This window comes from Sturnus vulgaris, chromosome 15, assembly GCF_052056855.1.
Source record: "Sturnus vulgaris isolate bStuVul1 chromosome 15, bStuVul1.hap1, whole genome shotgun sequence".
Classification (NCBI taxonomy): Eukaryota; Metazoa; Chordata; class Aves; order Passeriformes; family Sturnidae; genus Sturnus; species Sturnus vulgaris.
Window position 1 is genome coordinate 7,620,828 of NC_142257.1, and position 22,305 is coordinate 7,643,132.

Sequence of the window (22,305 nt, forward strand, 5' to 3'; positions counted from 1 at the left end):
GGGAGGATTAACAGCTGCCTTCCCAGATTCGGGGTGAGGGCTCTCAGGGAGCTTTTGGTGTTGTGAAAGCTTCACCTAGGACAGTCTGAAATTATTTTTACAGCAATGTTTGCTTCTTGTGTGGAGAACATGGAAGTTTTACCTCTTCTCTACAAGGCTTTGCAACAGAGTATCTGGATAAAGCAGAGATGCCCAGTACTTCCCAAATCATCCCTGTATTAGATGATGGGATGTTTTTCAGGTTGCTGTTTGAGCTGCAAGGAGGATCTAATCCATTAAATACACACAGCAACAAAAAAATAAGCAGGATGATGATGTGTGAACAGGCAAGTGCTTTGCAAACCGTTATCCAAGAACATTCCTCGCTTATGCAATATCTTTATATTTCCTGCAAGTTCTTGATGCTGACAGGACAGTTTTTAGAAAGTAAGGGAGTGATGTGATTAAACAAGACTCAAATACTTTTTGAGGAAAGTGGGACTTCATAAACTGATTTTTTTTCATACTAATGAGGTCTAAAAGAGAGAGTAGAAAAAAGAAGAATGCAGGTGCTGGAATTCAAATCATTTGTGGTTGCTTGGTGTGAAGGTGGCAATGAAACAGGCTCTTGTTCAGCAATGCACTTACATGAGTGCATGGAAGGGGTTGGCCGGGAAGCACTTGGGGATGAAGAGTTGCAGTGCTGCCTGGGGCTTGGAACAGAGCAGGGCTGTCATTCTATGAGCCTTGTGGGGTAAGATTGGGTTTTTGAGCCATTCATATTTGATCTTAGAACAATCTGCTTGCTTTTCTCTGGGGAAGAAGAAAAACATCTCTGTGGTTCCTGCTGACACACCATCGGCTGTTTAGGTGACACTCAACTCTCAGGTAGGTAGCCACTCTTCCATTTTATCTGGCTGGAAGAGCAAATAACCAACCACGTGTTTTTATTGAACAAAGTATAGTTTTAAGTTGGTACAGGTTTAAGTAACGTGGTATTTGTTTATGTGAAAGTTCTGCCGTGGGTTAAAAGAACAGTGGTTACTTTGTTGATATAACTGTGTCATAAATGCTGTATCAAGGTAGTTACTGTAATTCTCTAAGACTAATGTGTTCTTATGGGAATTCTATAGGGAGGCTGATTATAATCCAGAGGAGCAACCTCCTCGCTCTCCATGAATGAGGAATATCCCTTCAGTGAGAGGGACAGCAGCTCTGATCCCAGGCACAGTGCAGGTCGGAGCTGTAGGGAGGTGCAGTTCTGTCTCCTTGTTTCTGTGTTTGTCTCTACCTGAAAGAGCTTCTTTGGGGTGCAAGTAGGAGCTCAGCTCTCTCCTAAAGCCCAGGTGATATGTATGGCACCCCTGGGATGGCTGCTAAAACACTCGAGCAAGTGTGACACCCTGAGATTAAAACCACTTGAGCATTTAGAGCATCACTCAAGGCCACACAAAAAATACCAGAGTGCTGCCCCCGTGCACTGCACAGGCTGGCTTGGGAGGGGTAGTGCCAAAAGTCCCAAAGATCTTTCCAGTGGTAAGAGGAAGTGTCCCTGACATTAGCAGGGTAGTACAGAGCTCCTGGGGGTCCCATCGTGTTCCTGTTCAACAGGAACAGGAGCATGTGCTGTCCCTAGGACTGGCCTTTCTCCCCAGTTTAGCTCCACTTCCAAGTGACACACTCCTGTTTATTTCCACCTGTGCATTTCCCCAAAGGTTCTAAAGCATTCCTCCATTTCTCTTTCTGAGAAATATCATTCCTGAGCATTTCATTTCTTCTCTCTCATCTTCCTTTGCTCTCTCTGAATTTCTCATCCCCATCTCTCCCAGCCTGTACTACTTATGCTGCTGTCCCAGTTTCCAAAGCATCCCCTGAAACTCCAGCTACAGTGCTCTGTTCTGCTCCAGGCTGGTAGAAACACAGATACTGTAAAGCAAAAGATTAATTTCCCCCTTAGAAAAGCTCTAGTCTTTTAAAGTTAGCCTTTTTAAACATATGTTCCCATAAATACAAATATTGGCACCCCCAATACGTTTCCAGTCTTTGGTGTTATGCATTAAAAGCTGCAATTTTTAATTATCCTAATTTATAATAAGTATAAATAACCATATGGCCAAAGAAGTCAGTTTGTGGGTTGATTGGTTTTTTTAGGGTTTTGTTTTTGTAGTGGAATACTCCAATAGTGTAACAGCAAATGGCAATGCAACATATTTTAGGAGACACTGGTGATTCTGCTTAAATTGCAGTTCCCTTGTACTGCAGGGGGAAATAGAAGAATACAGCAAAGGTATTTAAAAAATACTAAAATCCTACAAACAGTTCCTTTACTAAGAGGAAATTGAGGAATACTTCAAGAAATTAAAGATTAAATGGATCTTTTTCTTTACACAAGGCACAGTGTAATTTGACATCAGCCACTTGCCATCTGTTGAAATGCAGCATGTTGAGGTATTTTCTGGTTTATGTCAATTTGCATGACATACTTGTAACTTTTAACTAATTAACAGTGTTACATTTAAAATATTCTTTTAACTACACAATAGCAGAGCGGCACTCTTTGGAAAGTGAAGCCTGGAAATATTGCTGTGTTTTGGCTTTGATAACAAGCTATGGGTAAATCTCCATTCAATTTCTAATCTTAGAAATTGGGAAAATACTAATGAACACTTTCCTCAGAGCTGTTAAAATTCATGACTTGCAATTCGTAGAGAATAATGACTTAGTGCTAATGCTGCTGAGCAGCCTGCACATTATTCCCAGGAGAAATGCTTGATATTGGATTAAGGCAAAAAGGGAAAATACACAATAGACCAGAGGCTTTTCAAGAGCTCTGTGCAGCCCTGCAAAAAATCTTTTAGATGCTCTGGAGTTCCTCAAGCACCTTACATGAAAATGAGTTTGGATGACTCTGAATAATTGCCTGCTTAATCCTGTAATTCTGGATCCTGGTGCCATTCCCAGTGGTACGGGGAGGCATTGACTGCAGCAGCAGCATCCACAGACCCTGCTCCTGCTTACATGCAATGGGAAGGGATGCCTTTCCTGAAGCCTCATAGTGTTTAAAATCCTTTACCTTGCAGTTACAGATTTGTACTCAGCCTTTTGTCTGGCCATCAGCATCCTCACAGCTGCCAGGTCCCCAGGGGGAGCGAAGCTGTCACTGCTGTCCCCTGGGACTTGTCCTGTCTTTTTCTGATCCCACAAAACATGACTTAGGACTGTCTTGGTTTCTTGGGAGTCTTCTGGCCAGGCAAGTTTTGTCAGATATCTTGAGAGTTTTCCTCAATCGTAGTTCCTCAGGAGGAGCCTGTGAGCTGCCCAGCCTGCTCTCCCTGGGCCCCTCAGCACTGTCACCCACTCGGTGCCTCTGCTGATCAAGAGGGGACCTTGTTTGTGCCTTGCTCTGCCTTGCCACAGTTGCTGAGAGTTTTCTTTCTCCCCACAGCTGTTTGAAGCTTTTCAAGTATTTGGAAAGGGTCCGTTTTGCCAGAGCTGGGATTTTTTGCCGGTTTATCATCATTCCAAGAGGTACTGCTGCTTTCCTAGCCCAGCTCTGTTGGCTGTAGATTGGCTCTGTTGGCTGTGGTGCCTGTAGGTGGCCCGTTTGAGAGCTGAGCACCCTTAAATGGTTCAATTCCCTGCCTGGGAGGGGAATTCTGCACCACTGTCCCAGTCCCAGGGCAGTGCAGGGGGAGCAGGGAACCCCCTTTGCAGGCATCAGGGACACAGCTCTTTGCATTCCCTTTCCCACACTTCAGGGGAGAGACCTGTAAGGTGTTTTCTGGCTGCACTGTATCCAGCTGGTGAGGCATGAGAAAAATTGCATGGATGTGAAATGGCTCATGCTGCTCCTCCCTGGAGCATCCACTGTGTCGGCTTCAGAGCGAGCAAATCACAGCGGTGCAGCAAGGGAGGCGGCTCCTCCGGTCACGATGCTTCAAGGACAAGAAGCTGGAGGTTAAGGAAAAATAGGCCACATCAGCGATATTTCAATTCCTCTTGGAAAAACTTTGATGTGAATAGATAGTGTTTATTTTAGCTGCCTGCTCTCACAAGAGAATCAAGCACAGCACAAAAATAACTCAGTTATAACTGAAGGAAGAGCAACCCTTGCAGTTTAAATGCATGTCTCAGAAATAATAGAGATGGTTTAAAATAATCTGGAAACATATTTCCTCTCCCTCATCCCCACATACTCGGTCCCATGATATAAGAAATGAAAATGAGCTGTTTTTTAAGTGCTGCTGTGTTTCTGTGTTTTACAGGCCTGTGAAAACCTCTTCAGGTTTTCCCCTACCCACCAGGCAAAGCTGGGATATGTTCCTAGCAGAAATTGGGTTTGGGAGGTTATTGAGACGCTTTTCCACCTTAACCTTCACTCCCTTCAGTAGGAAGAATCCTTAGAAATGAGCAGGCATGTGAATGTTTTGGGAAGGCCTAGGATGTAATGTGTAAAAGCCAAGTAAGGAAGGCTTTAGCTGTGTGAGGGGGGAAATGCTGTACTGGAGGAAGCGATTTCTGCAAAATCCACTGATTTGATTTTGCAGAAGTAAAATAATAAACGGGTTTAAATTCCACCATCAACCACCCTTCCCCACCCAATGCTGCAGTTGCTGCAACCTAAACTTCCTCCAAAAAAAGATCTTCCCAGAGTATTAATGGCAGTGCTTTACAGGACTTCTGTGCCTATTAATAAGCTGACAGATGGCTGTAGTTTCTGATGAACTGGATTCAGTTTCATTGATTAATCTGTTTTCTCCCTGCCCCAAAGGACAGGCACAGCTGTGCCAGCCAGCAGCTGCTCTTGCACTAACCTGATTTCCACAGGCACATCTGCCTGCCTGGTGAGGAGGCAATCCCAGCACTGCTGCCATGGGGAGGCTGGGAAGGAGCTGGCCTGGCATCTGTGCTAAGGCAGGATGGAGAAGCAGGGCAGCCAAAGGGTCCCCGTTTGAGAGCAGAGGCACTGGGAGGAGTCCGACCTCGTGGTGCCCACTGCAGTCACACTGTTAAAACAACATGATATGGGTGAAATCAGGGAGTTCAAGGGAAATTCAGAGAGCTGACCTCTGGTCTTGGTCCCCAAGCCTGTGTATTACTGGAACTGATGCACGAGTTGTTGCAGGCAGCAGGTTTGCAGCACGTGGGGCTGGGACTTGGGGCAAGCAACCCTTAGTCTGTGCCTCTTTTACAGGGTGGCTGCCAAGCTCCAGGTTAGGAATTCTGCACCCCAGAGCAACATAAGTGGGGTGTAACAGCTGGAATCTCATCTACTCTGTGCTTCTTCTCCCAGTTATGATCTTGGTGAGGTACAGCACCATATAATGCTGATTTCCTCCCCCACACCCCTCTGGATTTACGTTTACTCATATGCCATGTTCTCCTTTTACCTCCCCTATGGCTTTTCCAAGAAGACTGCTTGTATTAGTTTCCTGACAATGTAAAGGTCAGCAATGAAAAGGGCTGTGTTTTTGGTATTTTTTGCCCTGAGGCAGAGGAAGAGCTCTGTTCCAGACTCTCAGCTTGCAGAGAGCTGGGATGTTTTGAAAAATTGTTTCTTATTTTGGACTGACTTGGGATGGAGCTTGTGATTCTCTGCTATGACCTCTCCCTGAAGTGCAGAGATGCTGCCATGTGTGGTTAAAATTTAACATGCTTGAAATAGTTCCTCCAGGCGAGCTGTGGGACTCAGCTTCCCTCAGTTCTGGTCCTGTGCCAGCTGCCTGTTCCCCTAGAATCGCCTCTGAGCTCTAGAAGAGAGACCAGAGTCCCCTCACTATGCCTTTTGTGGGGTATTATTTGCACTGCAGATAAATGAGATGTGACTGTTCCAAAAGGGAAGTGGATCAGCCCTGAGACTGTGCATGTTTGAGGCCACTGTCTAGATAAAAGCTCACAACTTCCTTCACACAAAAACTGATGACAAGGGAGAGTCATAGAATGGCTGGGATTGGAAAGAACTTTGAAGGTATTCCAGTTTCAGCCCCTACCATGGGCAGGGACACCTTCCACTATCCCAGGCTGGCCCAAGCTTGGTTCAACCTGGCTTTAAATACTTCCAGGGATGGGGCAGCTTCTCTGGGCAACCTTTGCCGGGGTCTTACCACCCTCACAGGGAAGAATTTCTTCCTGATATATAAAATCTACCCACCCTTTGCCAATTTGAAGCCATTCCCTCTTATCTGATCACCACCTGCCGCTGTCCCAAGTCCCTCTCGGCTACACCATTGGAGTGTTGTTGTAAACTGGGTTAATCAGCACTTTCTCATTTTCAGCCTGGGGCTAGAGCTGAGCTCAGCTGCCAGCACGGGAGAAAGGAGAGATCTGCACACAGCTGGCAGGGCACCTCCTTGTGCCAGGCTCAGCCCTTCCGGTTTGTCAAAGTGGCCATGTGGTTTGTGCAGGTAGCCAAAATGCCAGGTGTGCACTGGAATGGCTGGATTTGGCACAACCGGAACCCACCACTGTGCTCCCAAATCATCCTGTTCTCCATGAGCCCCTTGTGCAGCTGGGTTGGAGAACATGTCCTGGTATGGGGAAACACTGCTGCCCTCTTCTGCAGGATGCAGTCCGAGCTTTGTGTGGAATTAATCACTTTAATGCTCTCTTGGTTTGCCATTAATGAATTGAAAGTTTTGTTCTTGCAGATATTTTTTTTTCAGCCTGGACTCTATGATGTTGAAATAATGAATGTTATAGTCTCATCTCTTGTATTCCTCTTGCAGCTGAATTGAAAATAAAAACAGTTACCTGTGCTTCTTTTTTTTTTTTTTTTTCCCAAATCCCACTTGTGTTTTAACTCTGAACGAACCATTTATTGTGCTAAATATGGTGAATAAAGAGAAACAAAGAAAATGTTCTCTGTGCACCTGCAGAAAGAGAACCACGATGGACCAGCCTTGGCTGGGAAAGGCTCTGGACCCAGGTACCTGCCCATGTCCTGAATCTTGCCTCTGTTAAACTCCTGGCAGCAATTTTCTATTGTTTGATATCAATCTTTTTACAAAAAGCAATGGAAACAAAATAATAAAAAGCAAAAGTTCATAACTGGATTTTGAATCTGATTATACTTTTAATCTTAATTTTCCTTTTTATGATGCGTTTTCTTGTAGGAAGGTGCTGCTACATTCCAGTAGAGGAGGAACAGGTGTGTGTGGCTCGATGCCATAAGGACCTGAGCTTTTTTTAAGCTTTAGGGCTTGTCAGGAATATTTATTGCCCGTCTGCATAACATAATGCTTTTGTGCATAAATAAAGGTCTAGGGCTGCAGTCAGACAGCATCACAGAAAATGAAGGTGCTTGCCTTTGGGCAGCTGGAAGCTGCTTGGAAAATAGAGCTGGAGTCTCCTTCCTGTGACCCAGCAAAGAGCCGTGAGCACATTTGAGCTTCTCTGGCTCGTTGCGGCTGGAGCTGAGCGTGGCCTCCATCCCGCCCGCAGAGCCGGGCTGGGGCTGCCGGGGGCAGGAGCCTTCCCTCTGGGACACCGGTCACATCTACGGGCACGTGTGGGAAGGGGCAAATGTCCTTTTTTCTCTCCTCTCCGAAGAAGAGCAGTGCTGAGCCGATCTCCTGCTCGATGTCACGGCTGGGGCTGGGTTGGGGCTGCTGGCGCTGCTGGAGCCTAAACACCGGAGAGGGAAAATCCCACCCTCTTTTCAAGCTCTATGACAGCTCGTAACCAATATCTTATAAAAACAAGCCATAAAATTATTTACATTCCTTAAAAAGGGGGGGAAAAGACAGGTGTAGGGGAATATTTGGAAAAACACAGGCTCCTGGCAGGAGAGGGCACTGTGTACTTGGCTATATCGGAGGCAATGCGCAGTTGGGATGAGTGTTTTAGGTGGGAAGCTGTGCAGCCGCAGAGCCCGCACCCCTCTGCCCCTGAGCTGCCACCAGCCGTGGGCAAAGCTCGGGAGTGCGGAGCTGCTCCTGCTCCTGTCCCCACACCACGCTGGTCTGGGTTAAAACCTGCATTGGACCTGATGCTGGGCTACAGGGGCAGAGGAGCTGCTGAGGGAATGGGCTGGGATGAAGAAAGCATGGGGGAGGTGGGAAACAAGGCTTCATCATAGGCAGCATCTGCATCACTCTGCAACAAAAGCATCCTCACCAAATACATGCAAGTATCTTTAATTTGAGATGCTTTTCTCCCTCAGCAACTGTATTTTTTATCTTAAACATAATTTACCTGTTTGCTTTAATATAGGGTTTCCATCTGGGGAAAATAGAGTTTCACTGGAAATGTCTGTTCAAATTAACTCTCTTACCCTTTGTTTTCTTCTGTAAAATAACTCCTGTTGTGTTATAATGAGGGAAAACTGCTTGGAAGGAGCCCTCCCAAACTGCCTGTCTCGTGGACTTGGCTTTTAATGGAGGCAGTTTTGATGCAATTCCCTACTTTAGTTTTATTTTAGCTCGATAGATCTGCAAGGAAAGACTTCCAGTATTGGGTTTGTTCAGCACTAAAGGCAAGCTCAAGACTTTCTTGTGCTCTCAGAATGACCCTCAAACGCTCACAGGGAACAGCCTGTTTAGTTCAGTTTATTTCTGGTAAACACTAATGGGAGCTGCTGGTGTTCAGGCTGTCATTCAGTTTTAAAGATTTTATTTCCCTTTCAGGTTCTTCCCAAGGCGTGTTTGCATGTGGGACTTTTGTCTTTGCATAAGGACGAGGCTTTGACTTTAAAATAGGGAAAATGCTGAGAGCTCCTGCGATCCCTCTGGAAATGATCACTGTAACAAATGCCTGCTGCTCGGCTTGAAGCGAGCTGTCGTGTTTAGCTGCATTTTGGATGGTGTCTATAAACACAGCAGCTGTCTGCATGCGAACGGGACTTTCCAGCAGTGCATAATATGAAAAGAATCTTATTACCAGTTAAAAAAAAAAAAAAAAAAGAAAAAAGAAAAAACAAGAAAGGCTCAAAGAGCTCGGATGATGCCAGCTTCCTATCAGCTCCAACAGCAGTCTAGACATCTCGGAGAGTCATCAGACTAATGTGATGTGCGTGAGGCATTTACAGCTCTGCGTGCCTTAAAGACAGCTGGGCAGAGGGAGCTTTCCTCCAGGGACCGGCACAGCTCCTCAGCGCTCCTGCTGTCCCTGGCCCAGCCCTCACCTCTTGCTTTCTCTCCTGCCTGGGTTGGGGTGCCAGGGCTCGCCTCTTCAATGAGGCACAGCGTGTGATGGCGACTTTCTCTGAGTGCCATTAACCTCGCCGACACTTCGCTCAAACCTCAGGGGTTTTTGCAAACACTCCTGGGGCGGGGCAGGGCTGTGGTCGCTTCATCCTGGCCGAGCCCTGTGGCCGTGGGAGCTGCAGGGATCCTGCAGGAGTCGGACACTTCCCCTGTTCCCTGCCCTGGGCCTTTCCTCAGGGTGACAACAAAGCCAAGGTCTGACCCCGTCCCCAACATTTTCCCCAGCCACAAGCTGCTCTTCCATCTGCTCCAAAAACTGCTCTGCTGGGATACCCCAAGATGGGGCAGCTCGTTCTGCCAGGGACCATTTCTGAGTCAAGTGTCCCCACCACCTCCTGAGCCAGGCTGCTCCTTGGGGCAAGAATGAACCATGTCCCAGTTGCAGGATTCAATTTGTAAAACATTACAAAATTTTGGGAAAAAACCCCAATGCCTTGCTCTTTAACAAGTAATTTACTTACTTGAGTGCAAAGCCAGGGATCTAAGTGGGTTTTCTGCCATCCCTCATGACCAGCTGAGCTGTGGGCGATGGATGCCACAGGGAAAACTTGGCTCTGCTTGCACTGAGGAGGTTCCCAAAAAAGAAATATCAAAACACCAGAGGAAAGACTGCTTTCATGATAACTTCTGGCCCATACAGAGGGAGAAAATGTCAGGAATTTCCCAAGAATATCTGTAGTCTTTGACTTTCCAGCTGAACTCTAGAGCTGTCTGGCATGGAGGAGCACCAGAAACTGCAGTGTCTTGCCTCTCCTCCAACACCCAGACCTGGCATTTCTCACAGGGCTCTTCTTTTAACAAGATTCAACAAAATTTATTTGGTGCTTCTGGGTTTTTCTGGGTGCTTCTGGTTTGTGTTGACAGGAGCATGTTGGGCTGGATACACTGCTTCATTGTTTGCATGTTACAGGGGAAAAAGCAGCAAGAAAATGAGGAAGGTTATAAAAAACTAGCAGTTCTTTGTTATCATTTTTGGAAAATATAGCATAAATTCACTAGTCCCAAGCAAAGGTACTGAAGAAAGAGGGAAGGAAAGAGATATGTCACTTAACATATTATTTTTCCTAGGCAAAACAAGCAGGTAGCAGAAAACAGTGGAAGGAATAAATCCAAGTTCTTATTCAAACTGATAAGTAAAATGCATATTAAAAATGCAGTGAGTAATTGCTTTAGGGGACCTAAAATTATGGCCCCAAAAAGCCCCAATAACATGACCGAGAGTAGTTCCTGTGTAATCACTGCCTGTGAACATGGCTTTGCCCTTCTCTCTATCCAGAGCTGGAGCTTTGTGCTTCATTGCAGAGTTGAAATCTCCCCTCAGCCTGCAGGGTCAGGATGCTGAGGGTGGGTCAGTGCCTTCCTCTCACCTCTCCCTCATCCATGGAGAGTTTTCATGCCTGGAGGAAGCAGGGGGGCCTGTTTCAGTCCACACGAGGGCAAAATTTTGGTGAGAATAAAGATAAAGATTGAGTGAGCCCTGTCCCACTCTGATGCTGCCAGGGAGGAGAGGGTTGAGGCACAGCAAGCCCTGCAGGGCCAGCCTGGCCCAGCACTGGGTACAGACAGGGACAGCAGCATATTAGACCCTCAGATTCAATCATTTTTTCCTAAATGTCACTTGAAGAGAGTGGTCGTAATGTTGAGTCATTACCAGTCATTTGCATGTACAATAACAACAGGGAAAAAGATAAAAAAATCAATACCAGGATCAATGGAGAGCTCCCTGCTCTGGGTCTTTGGCCTGGAGCTTATCATTAGCAGACACTCACAGTGCAGAGTACTATTAATTAGAGGAAGCATTTGCAGTCCACGGGAAATGACTGGCAGGTGAAAGTCCTTGGATTTTTTTTAACTGAGTTTTTGGAAGTGGGTTTGTTTTACCTTTCATTTCTGGACTCCTCGATGTCCTGAGTGGAGCATCTCCTTCCCACCTGTGTTCTGAAGCAAGAGTTTTCTCAGATGGGGAAGGATGACTTTCCAAAACGTGTGAACAAAAGCCAGGGACAGCTCTGCTTGAGCTTAACCCCTCTCAAATCCCTGGGCAGTGAGCCTCTGATCCTCCTCTTGTGCACCCGTTGCCCCAGCACTGCTCACAGCCCGGTGTAGCACACAAATAACAAATATTTATGTTGTTTTTGCAACAGCAGCTGGTGGATTTCCAGGAGAGGGGGCTCTGGGCAGGCAGAGCATTCTCCAAGTGCTGTTGGAAGCCTCAGCCCTGGACCGAGCAGAACCAGGTGGGTAAAATGAACACCAATCTTGGCTTCTGTGCAAATCAAGTAACTTGCATTGAACCTCCAGGAAAAAGCCTTGTCCTTCCAGCTGTTCCCAGGCTGTGGCATCCTGCCATCCCCAGCTCATGGCACTGTCAGAGGCAGGGTTGGTGCTGTGGCCTTTGGCTGCTTCTCCCTGACCACTAGGAAATGGCTCTGGGCCAAAATTCAGCTCCAGAGACCCCAGCCCACCCACTGCAAAGAGCAGTTATAGATTGGCAGCAAGGAAAATATAAAATTAACTGAAAAAAATCCAATTATTTTGCTTATTTTTGACAGTTCTGTGAGCTAAAATGAAGACAAAATGCAGCAAATGTGTTTAGGGACAGTTGTGTCATGGCTATGTGAGGGGAAGCTGTGCCAGGGCAGCGACTGCTCACGGCTTTGTGTTGGGGAGAGCCCACTGGATCTCAGGCTGAGGGTGAGGACTTCAGCAAGATTTATTTTTTCTTAGCGTTTTGGGGGAGTTGTAACAACTTTATGTGTGTGAGAGTGTACATAATCCTGCCTGGACTGGCTGGGCTGTGAGCCTGACTCTTGGCACTCTGTTTGCTTTATTGTCTGTGGTTGTGCATTTACCTTAATTAAGAAACAAATACTGAAACCACATTCGAGATATTCTTCCTCCTCTGCATCACGGTTTAGCTGATCCCAGGCAGCCTTTATTAGGCGGCTTTGTATTTTTGGTTTTTTTTCTTACTTGCTATTACTATCATGAAAGCATTTCCAGGCCCCAGGGAAGATGGAGGAAAAAAAAATCTCTTTAAAAACAGCAATTATTCTTAGTAAAATATTCTAAATAATTCATTGCTTACTGGCTGTAGTTCACTATTAAATGCCTTTTAGCTACTACTTGTATAAACTCTTAAAGCCCTGGTTCAAAGCTAAGCTCAGGTTAATGATGCAGAGATTTCTGTGGGAAGCTCCATGCATCAGATAGAGCAGCTCCTGCAAAAGCCCCATGGAGCTGGACACAGAGAGGTCTGTGTGGACAGGTGCTGTGTCACTGGACTTGGTTTTAATATTCTCAGGATTTCTGCACCTGGGAAGTCTCCCCATGCTCACTCAGCTTCTGGAGAAGCTGGGTGGACAATGTCCTGCGTTGGTGGAATGCTCTTCAACAGAAACCCAAGGGATTTAAGAACATGACAACTGCCTGTAAAGCATGGAAGAAAGGGGCACAAATGTGAAGCCAGCAGTGGCTCAGTTCACCTGCCTCTGCAGCAGCCTGTTCTCCATCCATTCCCACTGGAGATAAAGGAGAGTCCTTGGCAGACTGGGCTCAGTGCAGCACCCACCAGTGTAGTGTGAGGGTTTTTTTCTTTTATTTATCATATGTCTGCCCACCTGTGTCATGAATTTATTTTTTATTTGGTTCAGACCCAACCCTGCTCTTCAGCCCCTAAATCTGATCCAGATGAGTCCTTACTTGTCTGACAAAAATTTTACCTTAACACTGGTAAAAAACTGCGTAAGAGGACTGACCTGGGCACAGCATTAGACCCAAGCTCATCTCCAGCTCATCTCTTTGAGCATCACTTTTGGATGCAGCTATAAAGAAAAGGCTGAAAGATACTGAAGCATGAAGATTACATTTCCTAGATAAAGCTTTTTTTGTTGTTGTTGCCTATTAGCAGGTATTAGCATTTCTTTGCATCCTTAATATCTGGGTAAAAAGGAAAAGCTATGACATGGCTCAGCAGCCACCAGGTACATCAGATTCCAAGGCCATTTCCATCAGCAATTCAAGCAGTGCCTGTGCAGTCTGTAGAATGGGACATGTTTCCAGGAAGAATGGCTGGTGGAACCAATGAAAGGTTTTCCAATTTCATTCCTGTTTAAATGATGAACATTGCAGAGTTTTGGCAGGCATTGAACTGTTTGTTTTGTCATTCAAGTAAAAATAGTTTAATTCTTGATTTAAACCTTAGAGCTCTTTGCAGAGCTGATCCAGGTTAGTTTCCAAGAAACAGTAATTTGTTGCTTATATATATGTTTTTTATAGCCTAACAAACGCCCATCTCAGCTGCTGGCCCTCATCCAGACACTGCTCACCCCATGGCACTGGGATCTCTTCCCTCAGATCAGCCACAGACATGGGATTTGCAGGGTTTCCTTAAGGGTGCTACCTGGGAACCTGCAGACACGACCTGAGCTCGGTTCCCCCAAAGGTCTTCAAGTATTTCACAAATGGTGACCTTCACTTTATCTCTTCGAGATAGGTAAATAGAAATATACTAATTTTACAGATGACTAAACAGCGTAGAGAGTTTAAATGATTTGGCCAAGGTCAGAGCAGCCAGCAGTGGGGCTGGGAGGAGATCCAGTCCTGCTAAATCCCATCACCTCCTCCCACAGCTCTGAGCAGGCCCTGCCTTTCACAGAGCTCAGTGGCATGGGGTTGAATTTAAATGGATCTCAATTTCATTTACAGCAAACTCCAGGATATAAACTGGGGGTTTCAGAGCAAATCTTTTATCTGGGCATTTTTTTAAGGACTGTGTCATTTAAAATTGCACTTGGCAGAAATCAGGCTCTTAGAAATCAGAAAATAAGCTGCCTCCTGAATGACAGCTATGAGGGAATGGGTGAGTTAAGGGATTAATTTGTTTGATTAAATCTTTAAAGAGTTTACTGAGAGTGCAGACAGGCCTGCAGATTATAGCATGGGCGCAGTGGTGGGCAGAGGAGTTATTTAGATGGAGCCCACGTGCTATCTTTCATTTTTCTCTAGTCTGTAATTACTTATAAATAAAGTAAAAGCAAAACCACAGCTGAAGCTGCAGAATTAGTTACCATGCTATTTTTGCTCCTCCAGGATAATAAAATATTGTGAATGACTGATGGCAACAGTGCTTCCTTCAGCCACCAGCACCCTGACATGGGAGCTCCAGGGAGAAATCAGTGCCATAGCCCAGATGGGCTTTTGGTAAAATCCTTTTTTACTTTCCCAAACACTAAAGCAATCACTGAAAGTGCATGTTCAGGATAGGAACTGGTTGAAGACACTGAAGTTTTTGATCATGCTAATGAGCTGTTTTCATTAGGGCTGAGAGGCTGGAGTGCCCCATTTATTTCCAGGTTTTGCTGAGCCCCTGGGAAGCTCTGCTGGAGCAGCTTCTGGGAAGGGGTGTCCGTGCCACCAGCCACTGGCTGCTGCCGCTGGGAAACATAAGCACATTCATTTAAGCCAACAGTAATTAATGTAGGGTTTTTCTTATTTTTTTCTATGATATACAATGCAGCAGGAGCGCAGCAACACAGGTTTCTACTTTATTTAATGACTCTGAATGCAGCAGTTCCCTGCCAGCCCTCGGGTTGCGGGCAGTGGCTGCGGCAGAGCAGCAGCTAAAGGAGCTGAAGGAGCTGGGTATGGACTGAGTCTTCTTTCCAGGACTAGGAGGCTTTTCACAAAATGCTAACCATGGGATAAAGTGCTGCTAAGCAGGGACACCTTCCCTCTACCAGCCTTTCATGGGGACATTAGGGACAAGTGGGGCTGGATCCTCTCTGCACCCTCTGCCTAGGAGTGCTCTCAGTTGCATTAATCACTTCAGGGCCAATAAATCCTTTGCCCAATTTGCCATTAGCTGCCCAGAAACAGGGATGAGTTTGCTACAATTTAGCACTCCATCTGATGGCCCTGGGATGGGTATAAACACGGGACAGCCTCTAAAATCCAAGGTTTGCAGCGTGGCTGAGGTTGGAGGTGGGCTGAGTTTGTGATGTATGAGTAAAGATTTTTGTCTTGGTTGCAAGTTTTGAAGGGCTGTGAAGCTGCTGAGTTGGAGCCTTAAGCTGCCTAAAGGACATGCCAGGTGAGAAAAGTGAAGTTTTTAACATAAGAAACTACAGAGGAGCTACAGGTATTTAAATGCCTCACCAGGCCCTTGGCAATCTTGTGCTGGGCTTGTGAAAGGCTCATGTGTGGGGTGAGCATCTGCCCTGTGAGAATGATGGCTCAGGTGGGAGGCCCAGAGTCCCCCTGGGTTGGTGGCCACATGGTGAAACATTCAGAGTGGGATCCACACAGGATGTGTCCCTGGGGACAGCTGTAAGGAGTGGTGTCCTCAGCAGCCCCTGATCCCTGCCCCAGTGTCCTGACAGCATTCCCTGTCCCCTGTCCTCAGGGAGAGCTGTTGGAGGGGCTCACTGTGTCTGGTTTGCTCTGCTAGAAGGCTGCAAGTGGCTGCACTGAGGGGACTGGTGCCAGGTATGGGACATATCCTGAAAGTTTGGGAGCCTTCCTTAAAGCTTGAAGACGCCATGGAGCTGAGGGGTTGAGTTCTTTTCAGAAACAGTTGGTATGGGAAAGGGTGGAAGTGGGAAAATGATGCTGTTGCTGCCATAGGCTTTCAGAAACCTTGGAAGGACTTCGTTGCAAGTGGCAGCTCAGAGCCTCCTCCTGTGTGCTGAGGTCCACCAGTCCCCACTGCTTTGTTCCCCTGTGTCTGATTTATGAGATAGGGCTTGGTTGGTCCCCTGTGAGCCCTGCCCACACCAATGTCCTGTGTGCCAACCTGCTGGGCTGGACTTGCTTGGTGGGGGTGATGTTTCCCAGCAATGCTGAATTGCTGCACTATTGACAGAGCAACTGAAGGATGTGAACATCACTCTTGCTTTTTATTTGCAATTAGTGCTGGGTTTGTGCCTTGAACTCTCATTCTTTTCAATGCACACAGACCTGTTCTGAACCATTAACCTGACAGCCAGTGAATAGTAGCGTTTATTTTGTTGTTTTCAAAACAATGGAAGTCCTTTTCTGGAAAATGAATGGATCAGGTTATTAAAATCCTCCAGGAGCACTGTGGTGAGGCACTGAAAACCAGGGTCCCACTCTTAATCCCTACTGAAGACAGCAGAGCTTTGCTGGCTTGTGTCAAAGCAAGAGTCTGACCTACTGCTTTAGGTTTGCTCTGGGGCAGGATGTAGCTGGGTTGGTGTTTGAGAAATTCCCACTTTCTTCATTCACTGATTACCTGGGGGTACCATATGGTTTGGTTGACAAATGGTGTGTTCACTGTAAAATGGCAGATTTTCTACACAAGCTCTGTGCTGTAGGATTTCCCACATCAGATGATGCACAAGTCTTCTAGCTTGGTCAGGGGTGAAAAGGAGCTGGGTACACAACATGTATAATCTTATACAAATTTGAAATTTCTAGTGTAAAATTTTAAAACTGAAAGCAAGTTCCCACTACCCTTGTCAAAAAAATGGTAGTAGGACAAATTCAGAATATCTCTCCTGAAGAGCAGCAGAGGCTCCAATTTCACACAGTGTTATTCAGAACAAGATGAATCTTTGCAGCAAGTCTTTGCAGAGCAAAGAGTTCCTGTGTAGCAAATGCCTCTGAGCTGTAATTTAATCGCAGTTCTGATTTTTTATTGTTATTATTCCAGAAGCAACTTGGACTCCTGTGCTATTCTGCTGTTAAAGGCATAAATAGGCAACAGTCTGGCAAGAACAAGCTTATGGTGCAAAAAGAAATGTCCTGGGGGCCTGAGTGTCTCTGGGATAAAGTTTAAACTCAGTTTCTTCACGAGTTCTCCCAAGCCCTTCCCTGAAGGAAGGGATGGGGCAGAGGAGCACCAGGTAACATCCCTGCCCCCACGGAGAGCATTGCTGCCATTCCATAGCTTTGGGGTGTAGGGAGAACTCGTGAGTCTTCTGGGTGGCCCAGCCCAAATATGTACAAGGTGCAGCATGGAGGTAGGAACGAATACAAAGCTATTAATATTTTAGCTCTGTTGTAAAGGCTGAATTACTTGAGGAGAGAAAAGGAATTACAATATTTTGTCCTTGTTTGCAGTTTTAAGTACAGCCTCCCTCTGCTTTTCTTGTTACTGAAGCAGAAGTATTTAGCAAAGCATTAATCTTGCTTGTCCAGTAATAACATGCAAATTAAACACCTGCTCTAGGAATCTGTAGTGCTTTGTTCCATTAGATAGTATTGACATGTCAGGTATTTGGACTTTAATTCAGAAAAATGGTGCCATTTTCATTTATCTCCCCTAATGAAGAATGAAGGTGTGCACTGATACACGGCTGCCCACAGCAATGCAGCTAAAAGTGAAAAACAATACTTAATATAGCCACTAAATTACATGTGACATCTCATTTAAAGATAAACAGCCTGAAGGCATATGTCCAAGTGGCATTGATGAAATTTTTAAATGTTCCTTTGAATTTTCATTTAACCACCAATTTGGTAGTGAAGATGCTGTGCTGGCTGGGAGATGTAATGTGTTGCTGCTTTAAATGTGAGCTGAAGGAAGAAGTAGGAGAACCCTGCAAGTCCTGAGGGACTTGGATATGGATTAGCCCAGACATTCCCCTCCAGTCACATGGGGAGCAGGAGCTGTGCCCAGTAGATGGTGACCATGAGATGGGTGGAAGCAGTTCTTGTGCTGTGAGATGTCAAAACTCCCTTGTCCCCACCTGCACAGTGACACTGGTGCCAGAGGGTGGGTACAGCACAGGGGGCTTCAGCCTGGCAGGGCTGTGTGTGCCTGTGAATGTCCCCTGGTCCTGCGAGCTGCAGGCTGGACACTGCTGAGCCCCATTCTGTCACATCTGACCCCTTTTGCACATCTTACTCTTCAGCTTTCCATCATTTTCTGGAAAAGCTAAGATCTACACGGAAAAATGTGGATACAAGGGGGAATGGCTTTAAAGTGAAGAAATTCTTCTCTGTGAGAATGTTGAGACACTGACACAGGTTGCCCAGAGAAGCTGCAAGTGCCCTGGAAATGTTCAAGGCCAGACTGGATGGAGCTTAGAGCAATCTGGTCTAGTGGAAGGTGTCCCTGCCCATGGCAGGCGGTTGGAACTGGATGATCTTTAAGGTCCCTCCCAGCCCAAATCATTCCATTATTCTATTAAATGTTTTTCAGCAATTTAAACATGGAAATTAGGTCCTATTTTCTATCTTAGCAGGGAAGCCCTCTCTGCATTTGAAACATATTCCTTGCTTTCTCTTTTTTCCCTACCTAAATAATCCAGATTTTTTCACTCTTTTTTTCCATGAGTTTTCCAGGCAGGTTTTGTTTTCCTCTGCACCTGTTGAAATTGGCTTTGCTGTGTCATGCCCAGCTAAACACAGCAACTGACCTGAGGTTCTTCCAGTGCAAAACAGAAGGAAGATCCCTTTTGTAGGGTTATGTTCTGGCAATATAAAGCTCACATTTTCAGCAGAGCTTCATCTGTGACTTTGCTGGTGTGGGCAATCTGGGCTGTTGAGAAGCAAACATTTTTTGTGTATGCAGTTGGGACCTTCTGGGATATTCCACAGCTGGTTCCTAGAGGCAGGCCCTGGGGCAAAGCATCTTGTGACAGAAACAAAGACTTCCAAAGGGAAGGCACACAGTGCCATATTCTCCTGCCAATATTTGCCCATTTCTTGAAGTGACTGCTTGAATGGTGTCTCTGAACATTATAGATTTTCCATCGCTGTTTTTGGATGAGAACCTTTGATTTACTTTCAACTAATTTCTTTTGAAGACGGCTCCAGAGATGAGCTCTGTGATTTATTTTTGTCCAAACCTCCTGAATTTGTAGCAGAGATTTTTTTTGTTTGCTTGCTTGTTTTCCCCCAGAAGGCAGCTAGACAAGCTCATGCAGAGGGTGCTTTTGTGGCCAGACACTGAAAACACAAATGACCAGACTGCTGATCTTCAAAAGCATCCAGCAGCATGAAAAAGCCATGCTGGAGGCAAACAGCAGGCACTGCTAGACCATTCCCTCCAAATCTTAGATTAGTCACATTTAATGGGATTTCTTCTCATGCTTTTGAGCTGCTCAGCAATGCTGGAGTTTGACCAGCATTCATGGTCACCTATTACTGGCTCCAGCCAACCTCCATACAGTCACTGAATGTTTGTCTCCTTGATAGATGTCAGGCTCAATCTGAGACACAGCTCTCAGAGTTTCCTGGTGTGGGGTCACTAGGATCCAGCTCTGGGAAAGATTGCATACTTCTACTTGTTCAGTCTTGATTTTGATCAGGAGAAGAGTTGATGTCATTGCATCACTCCTAAAGCTTGCCCTCCCTTTTGGCTTTTTAAAAAAAGAATATAAAGCAATTTGGCACAACAGGCTGTGCTTTGTTGGGTCTTATTTTTGCATCTTGCGATGTGACAATATCCATAATAAACACAGGCTGGGATTGCTTGTGGAGAATCTGCCCTTATTTTGAATAGATCCTTTCCTTTTCCTCCTAAGCTGTTTAAACCTTGCCTTATTAAAAATAATATAAATGCATTTCCCTTCACATAAAATATTAAAAGCAGTTTGATGGATTTTATTGTTTAATAAATAGTTTGCACTCCCAAGGCTCTTTCCAGCAGAGAATATGAGTACTTCACAATCCTTTCTGGTGTCTGGCCATGCGAGTTGCCTCCAGCAAAGAGTTCTTAATTCACAAAGTACCTCCCAACCCTGTGCAGTTGTCAACCCCAACCCAGCACTCTCTAATCACAGCTGGCACGAGCTGGCCCTGCTGCTGGTTGAGCCATGGGGAATTCAGACATTTCCATACCCACTGAATCTCTGGGTATTTCCTGATGGACACAGAACTCAGACATTTCCATACCCACTGAATCTCTGGGTATTTCCTGATGGACACAGAAGCCCATTGGAAGCTGGACCTACTCCACAAACCAAGCAGGAATTGGGTATTTCTAAGAGCAGCCTCATTTATTTACACCACTGAAGTATCTGTGTATTTCATAGCTGTCCATTTACTTACCTCCTCCAGACCACAGGACATGAGGTTTTTCCACGTTTTCTCTTGTCCAGCTGGGAATTGAGGCCCAGAGAGAGGAGGGGGCTGCTCAAGAGAGCCCGAGGCAGAGCCAGGAAGCCACGGAGGTGCTGTGGCACTGCAGCCTCATCCCTGCTCTGGCTTCTCGCTCACGTTTCCCTGAGCTGTGACAAGTGACATTTAGCAAATCATGTCAAACTGAGGATTTCTTGATATGATTCTTCTGGCTTGATGGAAGGAGGTGGGGAGGAGGAAGCCTTTCGAATAACAAGAAGAACTAGAAAGAAAAACTCTTTTCTTCAGCAGCAAATAACTTGCAAAAGCAAGAGAGCTGTGCAGGGGAGTTGGGGCTCTGCTGAGCTTCCCCCACCTCTGTTTCTGCAGCTTCATGGCAGGTGTTGCTGTGGGTCACAGATGATGTCTTACTGATGCAAGATTTTGGTGACCTTGCCTCCTTTCCCCGTTGCAGACAAGTAGAGATATTAGAAAAGAGAGGCCTTATAAAATATGATCTAGGCCCTGCTACTCTAGCTAAGCTAGAAGTAGCTTGTAAGTTCCCATAAGGAAAAATTTTAAGAATGAAGAAAAAAACCTATTCGTGGAGAGAAAAATAAGGTTGCACCTGCATAAACAATAAATCTGTCCTGTAAGAATCAGTGAACAAAATATGTAAACATATCTAGAAAGAGAAAATTTGATAGACATATTCAACAGCCCTTACAGACCAGTGAGTTTCACTGTATTGCTGACCAATCAGGTTTAACACACTACCTTCTGATATTTCCTATAAATATAAGCTTTGCAAATAAAGAACTATCTTCCCTACTTGAAGAAAGGGAGTTCTGGCTAGTCTGTTACAACACGTCCCCCAGCTCAGTGGAGGCTATCTGGGAATGCTGAGGAGCAGCCCCTGACACCCCAGCCTGAGGATGGACCACTGTGGTCCCACCACTCAGGAAAATGTAGATTTCACAATAATATGCTTAAAAGTCATTATTATACAGTCGGTTTATGGACCCTTTGTGTATATTTTCTGATTCACATGACTCCTCTGGATGGCAAATCCAGGGCTCTCTTGGCGCACAGACTGTGGCATCCTTTAGCTGGGTGTTTATGGGTGATGGCTGCTGAAGAAAGGGGGATAAGTGATGATCTCAGCTCTCAGAGCTAAGGGAATGGGGTGTTTGAGACTGCTGTAATGAGAAGTGAGTGAAAATGGCAGCAGGGAATAGATTCTTAATTTAAATAATGAGCGCCCTTTGTTGCCTGACAGATGGTCATTTTCTGAGAAATGCAAAGTCTCTTTGGAGGGGTCAGATTGCTTGTATTTACATGGAATAATGAGGGAGAGGCATTGGTCCCAACACATGCTGTGTTTTTCACATTTTTCCAGGGGTATTCCCAGCTGTCTTTGAAAAGAGCAGATTTGATCTCTTGCAAACCTTGTGTGAATCTGACCACTTATTGCAAGAGGAAATCAAACAGTGATGGGAGTGTCTCTGATATTCAGGCAGCTATTATAATGCTCTTTAAGCATCTTTAGTTGCTAGAAAGGAAGCTTGATACTGATGCCAGAAAACATCTTGGGCCTGAATGTGCCTTTACTTGTGCAGGGCTGGCTGCAATCCAATATCCAGTTATCTGCACACTGGTGGCGTCTCTGGGATTTAACTCATGGGAAGGCAGATGGACGGCAAAGAACTTGGGGTAGGGCACCTTCCTACACAATTCCTTCCCTGCTGCATCCACTTTTAATGTAAGAACTAAAGATCAGGCACCCAATACTCTGTTTTAACATTATTTATTCCACCAGTTCTGGTGATGGGCAGCAGGGGTTATAGAGCAAGAGGGTTTTTGGGTAAGCCAGGAACTCCTGGCTGTTTCATGATATTTTAACTGGGATGGTGGCAGCCCTGTTGGGCATCATATCTGCTCTGGCTGAGGTGTCTCAGTTGTCCATCTGCTTCTCTGGAGTGTGCAGGTTCTTGCTGACTCATCAAGCAGAGCAGAAAGGGAAGCAGTCTATCACAAGCCAGTGGTCAGGAGACAAAGATCCTGGTAGCAATAGCTCACTCTCCCATGATATTCA

The 22,305-nt window shown here is 45.7% G+C and overlaps 1 pseudogene; it reads right to left on the bottom strand.

The window, feature by feature from the left end:
- Positions 1-1,666: 1,666 nt before the first annotated feature.
- LOC148221971 (uncharacterized) lies at positions 1,667-9,191 on the bottom strand (annotated as a pseudogene).
- Between the last annotated feature and the right edge of the window lie 13,114 nt (positions 9,192-22,305).